This window comes from Eupeodes corollae, chromosome 1 (assembly GCF_945859685.1).
Source record: "Eupeodes corollae chromosome 1, idEupCoro1.1, whole genome shotgun sequence".
NCBI lineage: Eukaryota > Metazoa > Arthropoda > Insecta > Diptera > Syrphidae > Eupeodes > Eupeodes corollae.
In genome coordinates, this window is record NC_079147.1 from 191112573 (window position 1) to 191132419 (window position 19847).

At 31.6% G+C, this 19847-nt stretch overlaps 1 protein-coding gene and 1 long non-coding RNA gene across 2 annotated transcripts in view; one reads left to right on the plus strand and one right to left on the minus strand.

Moving 5' to 3' along the window:
• The window catches only part of LOC129943454 (chaoptin), a 267774-nt gene that overhangs the window by 39061 nt on the left and 208866 nt on the right, over positions 1-19847 (plus strand). The gene's annotated exons all lie outside the window — the stretch shown is intronic.
• Positions 8635-9971, minus strand: LOC129943456 (uncharacterized). The gene is made up of 2 exons (XR_008781249.1): positions 9901-9971; positions 8635-9806 (listed from the first exon to the last, which is right to left on the minus strand). It is a non-coding gene; the product is annotated as an uncharacterized LOC129943456 (long non-coding RNA).

Genomic DNA, 19847 nt, shown 5'->3' on the forward strand with positions numbered 1-19847 from the left:
AAGATGCAAATTATTACAGTTAGCTATTAGTTACTTTTAAAGTAAATTCAATTGACAACTTTTTTAAAAGCTACAAACACAACAAAAAGGCTGATAAGACAAGGGTTTCGATTCAAATATTATGAGATCAGAGACCATCTGTGTGGACATCAATATATGTACGTTTGTCTGATGGGTTATGCTAACGTTTACAATGCTTATGAATAAATGCTTCGAAACAACTTAACGTATAACTTTCATCTAAACTGTTATAGAACATAGTTTTGAATTTGAAATTCTTAAAAGAGTCATTGGGTGAACTTACAACAAAACAAACATAATTATTGAATATTTCAATTGAGTTTTTAAGGCCAAGAGCTCCTTAGTTCGATTTGCTGAAATTGTATTTAGTTACCTTCGATTGACTTAAAGTAACGTTGAAACGAATAAGAGCCAATGGTGATGATAGTGTTTCATTTATTATTTCTGCAACAAAATAAAATTAAGGGAAGATTAAAAAGATTGAGACTTTGTGAAAAAATAGTAAAAATACGGAGACAAAACGCAAGTTTCGAGTATAAAATTACACCCAAGTCAGTAAATACAGATACTCTACTTAAGGAACATGTACTCAAAAACTATTGGAGGATTTCTGCGTGTAAAACTAGGCAGTCAGATGCAGTGTTAAATCTTTTGAAAAGTTTAATGTCATCAGCATATTCATATAAGGAAGGACGAATTTTTTTGTGCTCGAAACCAAGTCATTTATAAATTAAATAAATAAGATTGGGCCTATATGGCTACCCTGGGGTACACCAGAGTTCATAACAAACGGACTTAAATATTTATTACACTACATTGTCTAGTTTAAGAAATTGTATTTCACAACCTTGACGAAACAGTTATAAAATAATTATTTTATGACACAACTTATCAAACACTTTATTTTAATCAGTAAGCACACAATCAACTTGTTTACTTTTTATCAAAGAACCTAAAATAGATAAATTTAAGGCAGTAGAACGTTTTTTAACAAGACCAGCTGGATATTAAAAATAATTGAACTACAATGAAAGGAGAATAAACTGTAAACAATTTAGGTATCACAGATAGCTTAGCAATAGGTTATTAGTTCAGTTCATGTTTTTGGGAGTTGATGGCATACCATCGAGACCAGCACTAACACTCATCTGATTTCAATATGTTTCTTGCAACAGTATTTTCACTTAGGTACATATTTAAAAATTAGGATAGTATTAAAATATTGAGAGTTTAGAACTAAAGAAGAAGAACAAGAATTAACTGAGTTATATTCATCAAATGCTTCTTTGAAATAGCTTGCAAACATGTTTGCAATAACTTTTGAATCATGATCATTTTAAATTTGACATAGTGTTAAGTAGACACAATAATTTTTCTTACAATTGACGAACCATCACAAATTATCTGGATTTGATTTAAGATCTATTTCAATTTAATTACATCATTATCATTCAAGGAGTTTGAATATTCATAAAATAATTGCTTAAGGATAAGGAACTATCTAGAATCATCATCAGCTCTTGTTTGATTATATTTCACCCAAGCAAAAAATAAAATACATAACCTCAATATTTGAATTGAACTTTTGAAACTAAATCTATCATATCGGCTATGATTTCTTTATTTTGTTTTTACAATAATCCTCATTAACACATTTCACAAAAACTACAACTGAAATTGATTTATAAAGATGGAGGTCCTCTAGCCTTATTCATTTTACCTTTGGCAAAATATTTTCTTGATTGGAATATTCACGGTAAGGTTGAGTCCTCAGCTCAAAGATACAGATTAATAGCACCTCTAACAACGTCTTATCACTAATCATTTGAGACCAGTGTCAGTGGTTAACTCAAGTTTTGATTCGATAAAACGAATTACATATTAAAACACAAAACTTCATATTTCGACATTTTCCTTCATATCGATTTACTAGCTGACCCCACAAACGTTGTTTTGTCATATAAATAATATTTTGAGAATATTTTGCTAGAAATAAGTCTCCTAACTAACTTATTGTGGTTCAAATTACGAAGCAAAATTATCGGAGATATAACCTTCAGTTGTAAATTATGCGGTGACATGCCTGGTAAATCTTTTGAGTTCAGACTCACTTGACTAATTCACAGCTTGGGTAGCATCACAAACGGTATCAATAAATTTGTATGACACCAAGTCTCCTGGTAACAAATGTTGTATCTTGAGATTGAATTCGTTGAAAACCATATACTGCGAGCATGATGTAGTCATAAATGGTTCTTTGTTCTTTGTGGGGCATAGCAAGCAACAATCGCTGCTATTTCTACAGTATTGTATTGTAGTTCACGATTCAATTCAGGGTCTATTAAATCAGATGCATTTCAATTTGGTGAATGCATACGCAAATGACTGAGTGGTAAGTTGGCAATAATGACACAAAGATCCTCAATAGCAATCAACGCTTCATTGTCACTAAAAACTGTGTTGCACCGTTTACAATTTTGATCCAATCAAACCATAGCACTTAGGAATATAAAAAAAAAACATATTCCCAGACGTTCCAAAAATATACGCAAAATTTCATTGAAATTGGTTGAGTCGTTTCGGAAGATTATGGCAACTAAACTGTGGCAGGAGAATTTTATATGTTAGATATTAATTTATGTACATGTACACGTACCTATTGTAGTTTAAGGCCTTCTTATCTGTAGCACTTAACTAGATTCTTCGACAATTACTATGACTATAAAAATATAAATTCATAAACATTTTGAGACTTATATAATTTATTCCCTACGTATATACTTTTTTTAAGGATATGTGCTAACAATTTGATATTCTCTTAAAGATAAACGTTCATTCTCATCAAGCATCGTTATCGTGTGACATGCCTTGCATGGAGCAAAGTATAAGTACTCCAAGAACAGAAAACCCTCCATTGGTTTTTATCATTCTCACATTTGATGGGTTAAAATCGTGCACAGCCACTATCTTTGCAAAAATGAGAGATGTTGATGATGATGATGATCGTCATCGTCATGAAAAACTTTCTCATAATATAGGCACATGTGATTGATACCAAAACAACAAACAACAAGAATAAAGTGTTATATTATCTTCCCCCACATATATACCCACTATACACCAACACAACATGCTTATCCTCGATTCTGTCTTGCTCCTCGTTTACGAGTATATATGTCGAACATATATCACTTTAGAGTCCTGAATTGTGGAATCCTGACTCCTTGGCTGACTGACTGACTGACTGCATGGAATGTTGCCGGAAAGGTAGATATTATACTTCATTTTTGTTTACCCGATACGGAAGGCCCATTTTATTTTTTGATGTCCCATTAGTCTTCGCATCAAATATTCACCAAAGCAAATGAATATGTATGATGCGTTGTCGCATACACCTACACAATATACACATTCATGCAACAACGAACACAACACAACATAAAGTTATAAATCGTATTCATTTTATTTGATGTATATCACGAAACGTGGTGTATTAAAACAAAAATAAAGCCCAAACAGACTTGCAGTTCTTCCCGAAGGATAATGATATGTATATAAGAAACAAGAGGACTCACGCAAAAAATGAAAAAAGAATTGGAGTATGAAGTTATGGAAGATGAAGAGTGTGTAGGTAGGTATCTGATGGAAGAGGAGACATATGAGTTTATATGAGATATGAGTCAGGTGAATGACATTGTTTCGAAGTTTTTTTTCAATATCTCACAGAATCGATGATAGTCCTTGTATTTTGTTTGATCTTCTTAATCAATTCAAAGAAATGTTGAAATAACAACTGAGATAATTAATGAGAAAGGTTTCCTTTTCAAAACTTGATTTATATCTAGACTTAAAGAAAATTCTTGAAAACTGTGATTTCGATGTTACGCGAATGACACATTTTTAATATAGTCCAAATAAAAAAACTCCACAATTTGTATGGCTTATAAGGGATATTTTGCCGTCATTTCAAAACAAGAACCATTTTAGTTATGCTACAGACTTGAGTTTACAGATGTACATATGTGTAGTATGTGACAATTTGTGTGTATTTTAAAAAGTACAAGTTTTTGTTTTATTTGCACAAATTAAGTTTATCATTTATTAAAACAAGAAAGATTTTGTTGGACAATTAGAAAAGTCTAACGTTTGTAAGACTTTCTGTTACGCATGTGACACATTTAATCTTCTTACATAAGAGTTTTTACTTAAAGTTAAAACTTTTCCATCTTTTAAATTTTGACAAGTTAATACAACACCTTCTGTAAAAATTAAAACAAACATACTTTTAAAACACTACTGACTATTATTGGCTTTACGATCACTTTGAAGCGTTAGATTTTTTGAAGACAAGCTTAGTTGCCTTGATATTTCTCGAAGAGGTAATCAAAACTGGATAATAAAATTAAGTGATTTGACAACCATATTCAATTCAAACACTTATAGATGGAGTTATTGAAGTCAACGTTGGTGACGCTACTTTAGACTTTTACAGATAATAGCAATGAAGATTTTGCTAGCGATGGTAAAAACACTAATTCCTCTATAGATGGTGCAGTTTAAAAAGTCAACTTTTTTCATAATCGGGCAAATAATACTGAGGTTCCATTGATCGGGCATGCTTTCCTGTGACCATATCCTAAATAAGTTGGTGAATGGTCCTAACCAAATTATCTATAGTTCGGCATTCACTTCAGCTTAGGTATGGCAATCTTTACTTCGTAGTCTTCATTGAAAGGATAATCCTTTTTAACAGCGGGCTTTGGTTCTTCGTCGCCGTTATACAGTCTGCAGAAGTAATCCTTTCATATTCTCAGAATTGACCGTTGTTCTAGTATGATGTTTCCACTTTCGTCTTTGCAGCCTACGGTTCGAGGTTTATGTTCTTACCTGTTCATAAAATTCTGCTTTTAAACCTCTCAAAATCTTCTGCTGCACGCTTCTCATGCTTTTTCTTTTTTCTTCTGAGAAGGTGTTCCTATCACCTCTTCTGCTCATAGAGCTCATGAGAAGCTCTCGTACTTTTATGCCGCGGCTTATCTGATTTTGTCTTGGCAATGTTGCAACTGGTTTTCGTGTTGGCGGCAGAGAACATCGTAAAAGATTAATAGTGACTCGGTCGGGCGATTTAGCGATCTCTTGCGATTGTAGCCGTTTGACGTTGTATCTTCTTTTAGCATCACTTCTGTTTTGTCTTGAGTGTAGAAACCCGAAGTGCTACCATTGGCTACAACAATGTAGCTGCTCTAGCGTCGATAGCAGTATGGTCAGTCTAGTTGAGGATAGATAGATGTGGAGAACTCCAAGTTCCTTTGTAGATTTTAGGTGTGGAAAACGCGTACTGGATACTATGACGTTTCACCTCTCATCAAAATCGATAAGCTTAAATCTGTTATCGGAAATGATGTCATGCAGTCTGTTTTTCCCGATTATTTCTTCCCTTTCCTGGACATTAAAATCTCCCAGACAATTTTAATATCGTAAATAGGTCATTGCTTATTGCCCATATCATTTGTAACGATTCGTTTGCTTGGGTTGTCAACAGTTAATTCGTCCGTATTCGAGGATTGTCGGTACTTCCCAACTGGGTTTTCTTTATATGGTCAGGAAGTCACCCTGTCTTCCTGAAAGGTGTTCACTAAGTAGTTCAATCTAACTCTAGTTGTTAACGCCAAAGTTGATTCCATCTTAAGAATTCCTCTACTGCCTTCTGGATGAAAGGACAGGTAACTAAGTGGAAACACCTCTTCCCCTCTCTCGTTTCCTACTCCCAACAAATTTCTACTGGGGTTAGAACCCAATCTCCAGTTGAGGTACTAGGCACCTGATGTTCACAGCGGCGAGTTGAGAGCAGGAGTTAATAGGCACAGGAGCTTGTTTCTGGATGGATAATTGGATGATTATGGATTATATTGATGTGAGACATTTCATAAATTTCAGTGAAATTTTGCATTTTTTTTGGCATGGTAACGTTTGGTGTTGGCAACCATGTTACGATCATATGTTCATAGATTTGACTATGTAGCATGTGTTGTTTTCATGTAAGAAGCTTAAGGGGGTATTCTGGTCTAGAGACATGAATTTTATGTAATTTTTGAAGTGCTGTAGAAAAAAGCAAGCTACAATTTTACCATCAATTTTTTTATACATTATTTATTCACATTAGAAGCATACAAAAAAAATAAAAAAGTAAAAAAAAAATAAAAATTCCGTTAGTTATCAGCTGATAGAGTAGTGCGTCTCAAAAATTTGGTGCGTGACCATACCCACGATTTTAACTCTCCTAGAAATCTGAAATCAAAAACTAAAAAAGATTATTAATCTACAATAATGTCGCAATGTCTGGAACTACGGAAAAGTTACAAACATTTTTTTTTACAAAATGGCGGCTGTCTAAAGAAAAATACAAAAAATTTACCATTTTTTTGAACATTCTTCGATTTGTTAAAAATAGTAAAAATAAAAATTTGGGGATGGCCGTAGTTCCGGACGTAGACAAGTCCCTAAAGAAGACTTTCTTAAAATTTCAAGTAAATCGGTTCGGCAGAACCTGAGAAATCGTGGGTATCAGATTCAAAAAGACAGTTCTGAGAAAAACGCGTTTAAAGTACCCCATTATGTCTTTTGTTCTATTAGTTGCAGCCCAACCGATTTGGATGGCTGCTCAGCAAAATACTTATTTCTCCGAAAATAATTTGAATTTGGGAAAATCCTCTAGTAGACATATTCTTAAATAGTTAAACTATGAAAATATGAAAAGAAAAAAAAATCGATTTTTTTTAATTTCTAGACCAGAATACCCCCTTAAAGGTTAAACTTGTGTTTTCATACTCGGCAATTTTTTTCTTGTTAGAAATAAATTCGTTCCAAATTGATTGACTTTGATCAGAAGCAGCACCAGCTGAACACTGCCCAAAACATGTTAAAGGACGTCAATGATGATCCTAATCTGTTCAAAAGGGTTATGGTGACTAATCATGAATATATGGTTATGACGTCGAAACCAAATCCCAATCATTCCAATGGAAAAGTCCGGGAGAGCAAAGACCAAAAAAGGCACGCCAAGTTCGTTCAAATGGTTTTGCTCACAGTTTTTTGTTACCATGGCGTTGTGCATCAAGAATTCCTACCACAATTGTGGTGTAAACAAGGAGAATAACTTTGAAGTTGTGCAGGGTTTGCGTGAATAAATAAGAAAACAAAAACGGCTGGAAATGTGGAAAGACAATTCATGGATTTTGCACCATGATAGTGCACACTGCACCTGCACACAAGTCGTTATAAGTGAGTAGTTTTTTAGCATGTCTCAGCCATCGTATTCACCAAACCTAGCCTAATGTGACTTTTTCCTCTTTTAAAAATTGAAAAGGCTCATTAAAGGACGAAGATAGGTCACGATTGAAGAGATTATGGCTGCATAACTGAAGGAGCTCGACGAAATACCCAAAAGTTCATTTCAGCGCTGGAACAACTCCATTATGATTATTGGGATTTTTTTGAAGAGTTAACGTAATTGTGGATAAATAAATGAATATTTTTTTTTATAAAAATAAAGAGTCACCTTACTTTTTGATCACACCTCGTAATTATTATTCTAGCCAAAAAATATTAATAGGTCCTAGTATTTGAAATTTGTGTTTTGTTAAGTTTATGACGTTTAAAGCTAAATTTTTATAAGTTAAGATCCGGTTTAAATCGCTGACATTTTTTTCGAGACTTTAAACGGAAGCGATTTAAAGCGATTTCTTTTACTAGTGCTTAACTTAAAGCAAACTTTCAATTTGAAAAACGAAGTTGATTACAACTTTAAAGTAAGCACGCACGTTGAAAAATTCTTTTTATTCATTTGTTTGTTTGTTAACTCTCTAGTTTAAAATAAAAAGTTTGGCTACTTTAAAGTTTTAAAAAATCCCTGGGGCGAAAGCTGCATACAAATTTATTGAAAACACACATTTCATATAAAATATTATTTACATTTGAAAATGAATAATGTTTGCAAAATGTTTTTAATTTTTTACTTCGTCTTAAAATTTTTCTTTCAAATGTTTGGTTCGTTATTAATAATGGCAGTCACAAACTGCTTCCGTTATAAAAAATAAGTGTTTCCACTCTGTATAATCCTTGTGTAACATTCTACTTTATCGATTAAGTACACATTCTTTTTTTTCTTTAATCAGTTAAAATTCCAGAGTCACTTCAGGTATTTTTAAACAAAATTCTAGTTAAGTTACATCAAAATAAAAAAACTCAAATTTGCTTTTCAACTTCCTTTTTTTTGAGTTATGGAAACCTTAATTTGGTTAACTCCAAAGCTGAAAACGTCAACTTTGAGTGAATAAAACAAAATCACGAGTTAATAATAAAAAACCCTAAGTTATGTTCAACTTTGACTGCATGAAATCGGCTTTAATGATGTTTGGTGTCCAAATCTATAACCAATCATTCATTGTCATATAAATTCCAATAATTCGTTTCAATGACAAAAACCGAAGATAGCTATAACTAGCCCCTTAGCCAATGTAGGTATATAGGATCTGTCAACCTCTTATTATTGGAAACACGATTTGTTTGTACTTTTACTTTCATTCAGAACTGCAGGAATAATATTAACACTCATCATTATAAATTATTTTTATTTTATTAAAATTAAAATAATGTTTTTTAAATAAATAATTTCACTGATAAAAACAATAAAAATGACATGAAACAAATTATCCAACAAGAACTTTTAAAGTATCTGCAGTAAGTTCTAATGGCAAAGGACCCTTTAAGCCAGTTACAGGAATTTCAGATGAAGCATCATATGGAATTTCCGTATAACTTGAGGGAAGTGTTATAGATTCTTCTTCTGCGGTAGTCGTATAAAAAGATTTCACTAGAACAAAATTCCCAAACGCCAATATTAGAAATAATACGATAAAAATTAACTTGTTTTTGGAAAACATTTTTCCGGTACCGATGGCGTTTAGTTGAGAATGTAAATTTAGAAAGACTAAACATAGTTATAAAGTTTTAATCGGTTTTGAATTAACAGTGATATCAACAAAAAAGTTTAATTATTCATTTCTATTGTTTATTTTAAATTGATAATTCGTTGGAAAAATTTTTTATCTTTCCGTTTCTATTCTGATACTTAGTCAATTCTATGAAAATTGATGTAAATCAGATTGAAATTAATTTAAAATTATTGTTTGTAAATTTAAATGGACGTTATTTAATAGATCAAGTTATTTGTTCATATGAATTGAGTCAGCATTTTAAGACTGTCATTGTTTTTCTTGTTTAAGTTACATTAAATATCTATAAAACACCCTTTACAGGTATATTTTGTTTAGAAACAATTTTAAGTTAATGTTTTCAACAAAATCTAATCAAATTGTTTTCTTTGTTTATTTCTAGGTAAGTACACAAACAATGATGATAAAGAAGGAAGAATTTATTATTTAAAATAAATTTAAGCGAAAAGGTAAGGTTTTTCCATAAATAAGAACCCAAATGGTGCAGACTGGTTTTTGATTTGCAGCAATTTCAAAAATTGAAGGGCGTCTTAAAACTAAAACATACATACATAGTGTTTAAAAAATATATTGGAAGCTCGGAGAATACTACGGATCAACCGAGTCACCCTTTGTCCTCCTGAAACACGATGGATTACTGTAACTTTTATCAACACCAATCACGATGATCTGCCAAGTCGGTCGTTGTCTTCTCCAACTGGAGAGCTGGGATTCAAAGATTCTCCAAGTCCATTTTTTAATGTGTCCGAAATTTTGCTTTCGAAGTTACGACTACCAAAAGTGAAGTTTTATCGGAGACAATGGATAATTTTGTCTGTTGATATCAGATATTCAGTCGTAGTATGTCGTGAACTTGAAGACTTACAAATTTGTTTGATTCTTCAATCACAACCGTCTATACCCACTTGTGGGAGCCTTTGATGATTTCTATGCCGCTTGTCCCTAATAAACGTGTTATATAAAAACACGTTCCTAGTAGAAACTTTTCTATTTTTTGAGTAGTATTTCCCAATCGGTACGATTTGTCGAAATAAAAAATTTCTTGTCGTTGAAACTAATCTACTTTGAAGGTAGTTATTTGAAAACATGGACCTTTTTCACTAAAGTGGTAGCAATAAATACAATAATTGTTTAAGTTCCGTGGAAATGCAATTATAAGTCTATAGCATGTTTAATATTTGTAATTGCCAGACCTGAATTTGATTTTTTTTTCCTGAGTTAACAAATTATTTACACTGTAAACTGGGAACATGCATTTTGTCATTCATACTTATTCAATGTATGGCTTTTTTTACAGGTTAAAGTCGATAGTTTTATTCGTTTGCGAGATTTTTAAGGCCGAGCAAAAAAATGTTTGAACACGATAATATCAATAATTAATTAAATGTTCACAATCGAACAGTAATTTATTGAAAACGTTGGTCTTAGAATTCTGTCATCTCGAACGTTTAAAAATTTCAAAATTATTGGTTTCAAAAATCAGACCAATGGAAAGTTAAAAATAAACGTAGAATATGAATGAATTACACGAACTTGCTCATGTAGCCAAGGACCCTGTTTACAAATAGGACTTATATTTATACATTTTTAAAAAATCACCATAAAATAAGTTTGTCTTCAAAAATTTAAATGCTTTTTAAATAAGCAAAAAAATATTTTTTTTTTTTGAAATTGGTTGGACCGTTTTATTTTAAAATTATTTTGTACGTATAAAAGTTTTCAATTTTAATTTAGCAATATTTTAAGTATGTAGTTTTTTGAAACTTATTAATACATGTTTTACATTTATTAACTTCCCATACGAAGTTATTGTAATGGGTCCGATTTGTCAAATTGAAAATTTTGACATTTCTCGACGTTTCAAGGTCCCTAGAGTCGAAATAAAAGATTTTTAGAAAGATGTCTGTGCGTGCGTGTGTACGTACGTTCGTACGTCCGTACGTTCGTACGTCCGTACGTTCGTACGTCCGTACGTTCGCTACATTTTTTGTCGTCCATAGCTCAAGAACCAGAAAAGATATCAATTTATAATAAATTTTGTTATACAGATAATAAGGCAGAAATATGCAGAAAGGGCTCTCAAGCAAATTGCGTAGGTGTTTTTTTTACCATAGCAGTTTAAAAAAAAGGTGAAAATTTTGGTTAACCCTAAATTTCTTATGAACCAAAAACGCTAGAGACTTGAATTGAGTTTTGTATAATATATTGTAACATGATATCAAAGAAATATATTTTTTGAAAAAAATCCATTTAACGGTTTTTTTATAAATCAAAAAAACTAAAAAAAATATGTATCACCTACAAAATGTTACGACTAAAATATGATTTAATCTCCAAAACAATTTTGTGCAACAAAAATAATGTTTTCAACATCCGATAAAATTTTGAGAAGAATCAAATTGACAATTTTTTTATAAAAAATAAAAATCTGAAAAAAAAACATTACTCAAAGTTGATAAAAATTAAATATAGATTCAAACATCTTTTCAAAAACTTTAAATTTTAGGCTTCAAACTTATTTTATTTAATAAGAAATATTGTTCTCAACGTTCTGAAAAATCGAATTGACAGTTTTTTTACAAAAAATAAAAACCTACAAAAAATTAATAAAAGTTCGTAAAAATTGATTTTCGACTCAAATATCTTTTCAAAAATTTGAGTTAATAGCTTCTAACTAATTTTTACTTATAAAAAATATTGTTTTCAACACAAGGAAAAATTTGAGATAAATCGAATTGATAGTTTTTTTTTTAAATAAAAACCAACAAAAAAATGGATAAAAGTTGGAAACATTGATTTTTGACTCAAATATCTTTTCAAAAATTGTAGATGTTGCCTTTATCTTCTTTTATCTTTCAAAAAATATTGTTCTTAACATTCAGTAAAATTTTGAAAAAAATCGAATTGACATTTTTTTTACAAAAAATAAAACTCTAAAAAAAAACAATTCTAAAACTTGGTAAAAATTTACTTTCGACTCAAATAGCTTTTCAAAAATAAAAAATATTGGCTTCAAACATATTTTATTTCACAGAAAATATTGGTTTCGATATTCAGCAATTTTTATATAAAAATCCAACTGTCCATTTTTTGATTAACAATAAAATCTTCAAAAAATAGTTCGCAAATTTGGTAAAATTTGATACGGGTACATATAGACAAACTTTTTAGCAAGACAAATCGACAGACGGGATGGGAAGTTACCAGTGTGGGTCGCATCTCAGGCTCTTTTTGTTAAAAAATATTAAAATTTAAAAATTAGCTAGTTGTTGAGTCAAATTGAAAACCAATTTACATTTCTATGAGAGGTTTGCAAAACAAAAATGTTTGTATTGCAATAATCCAACAGGTGGCGCAACAGTCCGTTGTGAACCAGGGCCTAGTGACTTACAGCTCTCATCCATTCTTGTGTGCGAGTACTGTTGTCAGAAATGGAAATGATATGGTTACTAACAGAAAAACTCAAAACTGTATTAAGAAAATGTTTGAACTTATAACGAATTCGTAGTGAAGTCCTTGAAATAAATTGAAAAACTATGAAAATAATGTTGAAAACGGGTATTTTCGATTTTGAGTACATATAGCTAAAATCGGAGTTTGAATTCAGAATATAAGCACTAAAAATTATGCTTAAACGAATTATTCAAAATGATAAAAGAATTCCTTTCGAAGTTTCTTAAAACTTCCAATAAAATCAAATGGTATATTTTGTCAAATTAGAAAAATGATGAAATTAAACTGCATTGCTTGCATAGATTTGATTAAAAAACAAAAACATTGATTAATTTAAAAATTACAGACTGAAAAATCTATATACATATGTATATTGTATATGGAATGTAACACTGTTCAAATATACGCCACAAACGACTTTCGAAATTGTCAGATTTTCAATGACTCTGTCGGATAAATAAGGATGAATTAGATATGTTGTTTATAAATGATTTCACAAAACAGATTGACAATTTGACACACATATCAACTTTTAATAGTTCATAGGTATCTATTGAGAGACGAAGGACTCTTTAAAAGAGGAAAATAGGGTATTTTTAGCTATGATCTTTTTGGCAACACTTGGTCAAGGAGCTGACGCACTCTTCGTGTTTTGCTTCACTGTCAAACACCTTCAGTTTAGTCTATAATTTAACAACAAACAAATAACTCTTAAAAATTATTGGATGTTATTATCAAAATGGGTGCTGTGTTAAGAAAGTTTACCGCGCACTTCTTCCATTTTATGGTCGGTTTAATTTACCCACTGAAGCGGCTATTCGGGCTTTTGTGACTTAATTTTCTCACCAAATTAACATTGTTGGACACAAACACGCTCACGTAGAGTGCGAACTGAAGAAAATACCTGTATCGGCCAGTGTTAATGATGACCAGACCATCAATTATCGATACTTCGCCGTTCGCAGCAATTGGGCCTCTGTAACTCGGCAACGTGGAAAATTTTGAGGAAAGATTTAGGTGTGATGCCTTTTAAAATACAGCTAGTGCAAGAATTAAAGCAAAACGACCTACTGCAACGTAGTTTTAAGCGAATGGACTCTTGAAAAGTTTTCCACTTTTTTACCGAAAAATTGTGTTCAGCGACGAAGCTCCTTTTTGGTCCAATGGTAGGTAAATAAGCAGAACTGTCGAGTTTGGAGTGAATATCAGCCAGAAGCATTTCAAGATCTTCCAATGCATTGAGAAAAAGCCACATTTTGGTGCGGTTTATGAGCTGGTGGCATCATTGGACAGTAGTTTTTCAAAGATAATGAGAATCGTAACGTTACCGTGAATGGTGAGCGCTGCCGTGATATGATATCAATCTTTTTTTTGCCCAAAATGCAAGGGCTTGACTTACATGACATGTGGTTTATACAAGACGGTGCTACATGCCACACAGCACGCTCAACAATGGACTTATTTAGAGGCGAGTTCGGTAAACATTTTATTTCACGTTCTTTACCGGTCAATTGGCAGCCTAGATCGTGCGATTTAACGCCTTTGTTAAAGATCATTTATATACAGACAAACCCGGATCAATTGACGCATTGGAAAACAACATTGGAGCATTTATTTATGAGCTACCGACCGCAATGTTGAAAAGAGTATGCCAGAATTGGACTAATCGGATGGACCACTTTCCTACACCTTTTAAGAAATCACCCTTTAAATCTAATCACCTTAGGGTAAATGTAGCATAGTTCTTAAAGAAAGAAGTGTAAGGTATATTTAAAGCACAATAAACATGCAACATTTTTAACCGAAACAAGCATTTTGTAATTATTACATATGCATCTAGATGTATTAAATTGACATAAAATATTAATTTACTTTGATCAAATGATATGTTCTTTAAAAGAACATATCAATTATTTAAATACGTTTTAATTAAAACTATGAAACCTACAAAAAAAAAATAATCCAACAAGTTAAAAGACTTGAGTAGGTATATCCACTTTATAAATCTTTAAATAATTTGTAGATATACAAACTTCGAGTACCCTACTTACCTGCTTCCAATTTAAATGACACTATAACACTATTAATCTCAAAACAAGATAAACTTAATAAATCAAATTTGTATTACACAAATTTCCATATCTTCTCCTCTCTTGAGCTCTGATAACAATTATTAGATATTAAATATGCATACCTACATTTCTTTTCCAAAGCTTCGCGTGTTTAGTTGCAATTAAATTTTAAAATGCTTTGAAACAATATTGTCAATTACGACTGTAATCAACATTAGTATAAAAATGTATATATTATTTATAAAACATCATTCTTGTGTTTCTAAGTTCAGTGTCATTTTGAGTGCAACTATATGTGGGATAGAGTTACAAAAAGATGCATTTGAAAAGTACATTTTTAATTTTGGCAATAGTTTTGTCAGTGATGATTTTGGAAATATGGAGTGTACCTCCGCCAAAAGATAAATCTTCATCGGCGTCGTCATATTCGTCATCAGAATTGGAATATTCAAGTGAGGAGTCTTCATTGTCATCTTCATCATCGTCTTCATCATCATCAGAAAGCAGTGAAGAATCTTCTCAAAATAAAACAACATTTTCGAATGACAATGACCAGAATACCGGTGGAGAATACACTGTTACAGAAATGTACGATGAAGTTACTACATAATATAGATTCAACGGACGTTTCCTTAAAAAACCCATAATAGTGTCTTAATCGAGTGTTATGAAACTTTTTTTTAATAAATTTGATCCTTAGCGAAATGTGAGTTCGTTTTAATTTTTGGATTTACTTTTGAAGGATTTTATAGTTCTTTAGTTTATTGAGACTACTGATCGTAAAACGCCTTAACGAAAATAAAGTCCTTAAAATAACGATATTTAAATTTATTCTAGATTCCCAGTAAATTTTTGGGTAAGAAATTGTATAAAACGAATCTCATAATTTTGAATTTCTATTTAAAAATTTGATTGTGAAACTTAAAACAGTTTAGTTTTTGAGGAACATTAATCCTATTTTGTTCACGTATTTTATTAAATACCAACTTTTCGAAATAACTTGCTTTCAATGATCACATTTTTTCGCTAAATTTTCCAAATAAGTAAACTTTATATTTACATGAATATTTCTTTCAAACAACATTCCATTGTTTTAAATATATGTATCTTAAAATCATTGAATATACATGCATGCAACCAAATCTAGCTTTGAATCAAAACGAGGATATTTTAAAAACAGTAAATATTTGAATAAAGCGTTTCTCTTTTTTTATTTGTTTTCCTATTTTTTAACCATAAAACCAATATCGATATATTCCTCATAGAAATGGCAATAGAATGGCGTGTAGATAAAATTGAAAGAAAAAATGTTATACAAACAAAAATGTGACTAAATATTTTTGTATTGCTATAAATAACTGACACGATGTTGGCCATTATATATCTGGGAAAATCTAATAAAAAAATTCAATTTTTTAGATCTAAAATCTACATATAATAAATATTGTATTTTATATTATTCTGTAAGAGTTGTGTGTAATTTCTGCCTTTATTAAAAATTCACAAAATATTTTAAAAATTAGCAGGAATGTGTTTTGTGAAATAACATTTCGTTACAAATTATTTTTAAACAAAATTTGACAGCAAATCTCGTCATAATTTTTATTATTAATTTTATTTCTTATTTGAAAACTAAAATACATCAGTTATAAAGGGCACCTAAACTATTTCACAAGTCTTTGTCAGTAGACTTGAACAAAATACAATAGAAACGGCAACAACTAAATCTACTTTATTAATTTTAGTAATTTTTTAATTCCAAATATCTTTTTTTTTGTTGTGAAATTCACAACTGAAAAATTGTATTAGAATAAATTTTTTGTAAGAAATATAAGATTTTTATTAATTTCCATTAATGAATAAAACTTTTTATATTATTTTGGCAAAGGTTGATTAAATTTCTAAAGACACCCAAAAAAAGTAAGTAATTAAGTAATTTTAAAATGAAAATTATTGAATATAACGATTAAGGAAGATTAAATCAGCAAAACCTCAGTTTCAAATCCCACCTCTAACTTTTTCTATCACTTCTAGGTTTTGAAATATAAAATATTAAAACTGTTAAAAATAACCAAAACCGGTGTTCTTAAGGCTAAAGCTAAGGCTAATTTGGTGCCCATATAACAGAGCCTAGAATCTTGTTAGCTTTTTTAACTATAAAGTTATAATGGTCACAGAACGTTAATTTACCGTCAAGAATAACACCTAAATCAGAGAAAACGGAAAGCTTACAAAGGGAGGAAGAATTTAATAAATAGTTATAATCTATATGCGTGTCTATATGCGTGTAAAACACATATTTTTATATTTTTCAATATTCAATAAAAGTCGGTTTGTATTGAACCATTCCCTAAAACTATGAAGATCTTCTTGAAGCTGTGAGCAGTCATTAATTGAACTAATAGATTTGAAAATTTTAATGTCATCAGCGTATATTAAAACGGAAGAGTTTTTTATATCGGATGTTATGTCATTTATATATAAGATAAATAATAAAGGACCTAAATGGCTACCCTGTGGAACACCAGAGTTGACGTAAAATTGGTCGGAGTGTTCATTCTGAATGTAACGCTATAATTTCTGTTCTTAAGATAAGACGAGATCCACGTCAAGAATTTGTCGTTAAACCCTAAGGCCTTAAGTTTATGGACTAAAGTCTTGTGATACAATTTGTCAAAGGCTTTACTGAAATCTATGAATCCGCAATCTACTTGCTTACGATCTTCGAAGGAGTCAAGGCAGAAAGAAGTAAAATGAAGTAGGTTTGTAATTGTTGATTTATTCTGGACGAAACCATGTTGATTTTCACATACAATTGAATTACAATTAAAGGATAATATCTTACAGATAATGGACTCAAATCGTTATTTCATTCTTTGAAATTGTGTAAAATATATACAAAAATTATCACCCTGACTTTAAGAAAAGTAAGAGTTTTTTTTGTACCTTTAGTACCTGGTACAGGTAAATTGGCCGCCGCCCCAACCTAGCAAGTATGTATACCTTCATAGTATACACTAACACTATTCTGTACGATACATTTTGTTACAAAGAAAATAAGTAACGTCTGGCGGCCCTGGGCTCTTGGACTAAAACAGAGGGTACGATAATTTGATTGATTTGATTTTCCAAAGTAAAGTATCTTTCTTTTACTTCAATACCATATTTTATTTTTGAAAACCGTTAGCATAAAGGGTATAGCATTCGCCTCAGATTTTGCTGGACAGGTTTGAGCTAAAAGTTTATAAAGATTTTTTTTTTAAATTATGATGAAATAATATAAATATTTTAAGTGGCTTTTAAAGAAAAATGATCATTGATTTCGAAAACCAACTCGATTTTGATTGATAAGAAGCTACTTCATAAATTATGGTAGCTTCAAAAAGCATTATATACGTTTTTTTATTTTAAAAAGTAATACCTCAAAAACCTGACGTGATACATTAACTTTGAATTTGGATTTGAATGAATACCATGAAAACCCATTGGAAAAGTTAAATTTTACTACCCGAAAGAAATTTCTTCGAACAATGTAATTTAAGAAAATGTATGTACGTACATGGGACTCCTATAAAGAATCCCTAAAAATCTACAAGTAGACACTAAGGAAATCCAAGCAATCTTCTTGGCTATCCCTCTGTGGCATGATAGAAGAAACTTCTGAAGCCTCTAGGTTACGGAAAATTCTTTCAACTAATCCAGCTATGCCGAGCTGCTTGAAAAATACAGACGGCTTGTGGACAAATAAAAGTAATGCAACAGTTATATACGTTCAAATTCAAATACAACATATCCACAAGGTCTGATCACAAAGGATAAGCTACAATGGGCTCTCAACACCTTCAAACCATTTAAAGCTGCAGGACCAGATGGAATAATACCAGCCGAATTACAAAGACTTCTGATATAATTGCACCAATCTTTTAGGCAATTTTTACCAGCTGTCTTTACCTGTTTCATGTTCCCTCAGCATGGAGAGAAGTTAAAGTTGTTTTTGTACCTAAAGCAGGTAAATGCTTCCAAGTCAATCCTAAAAATTTACGACCTATAAGTCTATCATCATTCCTTCTTAAGACCTTGGAAAGATTGATTGATATCGATACAAGACTTCTGTCTTCGTCGCAACATGTCTACTGTAAATGAAATCGGTGGAAACAGCGTTACAAACTTTAGTACGCACCATTGAATATTCCCTCCATCATAAAGAGTTCACTATGGTTGCTTTTCTTGACATCGAAGGTGCCTTTAACAACGTGGAAACATCTACAATCACATCTGCACTGACATCTCTAAATGTAGAGAGTCCGCTTCGGGAGTTTATTCATTTAATGCTTACTAGCAGAATAATTAACTCAAAACTGGGCAACTCTTCTAGTAGACGATTCGTTAGTAGAGGGACATCACAAGGTGGTGTTCTATCCCCTCTCCTTAGGAATCTAGTGGTGAATGAAATCCTAACTAGTCTGGATGCGGAGGGTTTCATAATGAGAGCATATGCGGACGACGACGTTGCTATAGCTATTTCAGGAAAGCCTAAAAGAATTCTTACAAAAGATAATAAAAAAACTAAATTGGAAACGCAACGTACAGGAAAGAGTCAAAAAAGCTACTGTAGCTCTCTTTTCTTGCAAAAAAGCTATTGCTAATAAATGGGGTTTACAGCCCAGAATTACGCATTGGCTATACACATCGGTAATCAGACCGATTTTAACGTACGGTGTGGCAGTATGGTGGATAAGTATATATCCCTGTATAAACACGGATAAGTTAAATAAAGTTCAACGTTCAGCCTGCTTATGTATAAGCGGATCGCTTCGCACGACCCCGTCTGCAGCACTGGACACCTTGCTCTACCTTACACCTCTTGACATATTTAGCAAACAAATAGCTGGAAGCTCTGCTATTCGCCTCAATGCTTCGTCGCAGTGGACTAACAACAACATTGGCCACTCCGTAATTCTAATGTACTTAGAATCAATTCCAAAGCACACAGACTACACCATCCCCCAACTACAATTCGACAGGAATTTCCAGATTTCTATACCTACCAGATCTTTTTGGGAGGATAGAACATTCTTAGAGGATGAGTCGATCCACTTTTACACAGATGGGTCAAAATCAAAAGAAGGGGTTGGTGGAGGTGTGAACTCTTAACGACTGAAATTAAGTATCTCATTCCGCCTTCCCAATCATTGTAGCGTGTTCCAGGGGAAACTTTTGGCTATAAAAGAAGTCTTGTCTTGGCTCAAAGAAAACGTGATATCAACATCTGATATCCGTATTTTCT